We start from the raw sequence: 2,500 nt of genomic DNA, 5'->3' as shown, positions 1-2,500 counted from the left end.
TGGTCATCTCCCATTCAATTGATCTTTTAGTTAGTCTCCTTTTATTATTTATCATCTCCTTTTTCTTAACTCTCTTCTCTCTCATTCCATCTTCTTTTTTCTAGTTATTTTCCTTTTCGTCTCCTCTTAATCATCTTCCACAAGCAAACTCCCATGGTAATTTAAGTCCCATAGTAAGATTATAACTAAATTTTAATTCCTTTTATACACTGCCATAGTAATACCATTGATTACCATGCATTCTCCCATGGTAGTAGAGGTAAACGCAAACTCCCATGGTAATTAAGGTCCCATCGTCATATTTGGTCGCTGGAAACATGTAGCAATTTTATATCAACTCCCATAATAACACCATAAAGTTTCATACATTCTCCCATAGTAAAAGGAACATTAGCTAACTCCCATGGTAATTCTAGTCCCATAGTAATTTTATGTCCAAATTATAATCAGTATTCTCTCCCATAGTGATGTATGTCCCTCTCTCTCTACTCCCATATTTTAAAATCTTATATTCTCCCATAGTAATAGAGGCACAAGCTAACTCCCATAGTAATTTGAGTACCATAGTATTATTATAACCAAATTCTAATCTTTTTTATATTCTCTCCCATAATGATACCATAAACTCCCATACATTCTCCCATAGTAAAAGGAACACAAGCAAATTCCCATGGTAATTCTAGTCCCATAGTAATCTTGTGTCCAAATTCTAATCAATATTCTCTCCCATAGTGATGTTTTGTCTCTCACTCTACTCCCATACCATAAACTTCTACATTCTCCCATAGTAATAGAAACACAAGCGAACTCCCATGGTAATTATAGCCCCATAGTAATCTTATGTCCAAATTCTAATCTTTTTATTTTCTCACCCATGATACCATAATTTATTACATGTTCTCCCATAGTAATAAAAACAAGCGAAACTCCCATGGTAATTCAAGTCCCATAGTAATATTATAACTAAATTGTAATCTATATTCTCTCCCATACAGGTGGCGTTTCTCCCACTCTCTCTTCCTCCCATGGTAATCCCGCGCGCCTCCTCCCACGCACAGCAGCATCGCCAAAGGTAAAGTAACGATACAGACACCAAAAGCTTTCTGTTTGTCATTGGTAACACTGCGTGGCTTTATTTTGGTTGTTTTTTGGTTTGTCATTGGTAACACTGATTCATTTGTATCGTTGGTAACACTGCTTGCCTTTTTTTGTCATTGGTAATTGTTTTTGACAAGGTTCTCTCATTTGTATCATTGGTAACCCTGCTTGGCTTTTTATAGAGGGGTTCCTTTGTTTATTTAATTGGTAACACTGCTTGGCTATTTTTGTTGTGGTTTTCTTGTTTGTCATTGGTAACACTGCATTTTCGGGCGGTTTTGTCTTAATTATGTCATTGGTAACGCTGCTTTTTATGGGCGAAGATCTCTTTGTCTATCATTGGTAACACTGCTTATTATTTTTACTAGAATTGTCTTATTTATATCATTGGTAACACTGCTTTTTGGGGATCTATTTATTTATTGGTAACACTGCTTAGCTATTTTCCGCTAGTGTCTTCTCTTATTTCCATCACTGGTAACACTGCTTGGGTCGTTTTTGCCAAGGGTTTGTATTTTTAGCCGTGTATTGGCAGCACTGTTTCATATTTCACAGGTAAGGGTAAAAAAATATTGGTAACACTGAATGGCAAGAATAAAACAACAATGGTAACACTGCTCTCCTCAGCGGTGTTTTGTTGTTTTTGTTGGCAACGCTGCTTTTTGTGACGTCACTTCGAGTATTTCTTTCTAACTGGTGAAGAGAGAGAGAGAGAGAGAGAGAGAGAGAGAGAGAGAGAGAGAGAGAGAGAGAGAGAGTGTGAGAGTAGGGAAGAATGGAGGAAAGAGAGGAGGGGAAAGAGTAAAAGGAGGAAAAAGAGGTGGAGGAGGAGGAAGTTAGAGAGAGAGAGAGAGAGAGAGAGAGAGAGAGAGAGAGAGAGAGGAGTATAAGGAAGAATAGAGGAGAGAGAGGAAGGGTTAGAGAAGAGGAAGAAAAAGAGGAGGTGGAGGAGGAGGAGGAGGAGGAGGAGGAGGAGGAGGAGGAGGAGGAGGATGATGATGAAGGGTAAGAACGAGACCAGAGAGAGAGAGAGAGAGAGTGTGTGTGTGTGTGTGTGTGTGTGTGTGTGTGTGTGTGTGTGTGTGTGTGTGTGTGTGTGTGAGCGCGCAAACCACAAACCACATTTCTCTCGCTTGAAAAAAAAAAAAAAAAAAGTCTTTTAAATTTTGAGAAGCGGAACGAAAAGAAAAAAATAAGAAAGGAAAAAGAAAAAGAAAAGAATAAACAAGAAAAATAAAGATAAATTAACAATGAAAAAAGGAAAGGAAAATAAAAAATAGAGAGGACAGGAAAAAAAAAAAAAGAGAAACGCAAAATAAAGGAAAGGAAACAAAAAAAAACGAGAAAAAAATTAACGAAAAGAAAAAAGAAATGAAAAGAGAAAATATACATGTGTATTGAT

General features: G+C 37.0%; 1 protein-coding gene and 1 long non-coding RNA gene across 4 annotated transcripts in view; one reads left to right on the top strand and one right to left on the bottom strand.

Annotated features, from left to right (window-relative positions):
- The window catches only part of LOC123513536, a 140,165-nt gene that overhangs the window by 55,723 nt on the left and 81,942 nt on the right, over positions 1-2,500 (top strand). For both annotated transcript variants that reach the window (XR_006677392.1, XR_006677393.1), the window contains exon 2: positions 996-1,072. This is a non-coding gene — a long non-coding RNA (uncharacterized LOC123513536). The remainder of the gene's footprint in view (positions 1-995; positions 1,073-2,500) is intronic.
- Positions 1-2,500, bottom strand: part of LOC123513526 (fibroblast growth factor receptor-like 1) — a 39,162-nt gene that overhangs the window by 18,787 nt on the left and 17,875 nt on the right. The gene's annotated exons all lie outside the window — the stretch shown is intronic.

Source organism: Portunus trituberculatus, chromosome 5 (genome assembly GCF_017591435.1).
Source record: "Portunus trituberculatus isolate SZX2019 chromosome 5, ASM1759143v1, whole genome shotgun sequence".
NCBI lineage: Eukaryota > Metazoa > Arthropoda > Malacostraca > Decapoda > Portunidae > Portunus > Portunus trituberculatus.
This window is presented reverse-complemented; position numbering and strand designations above follow the sequence as displayed.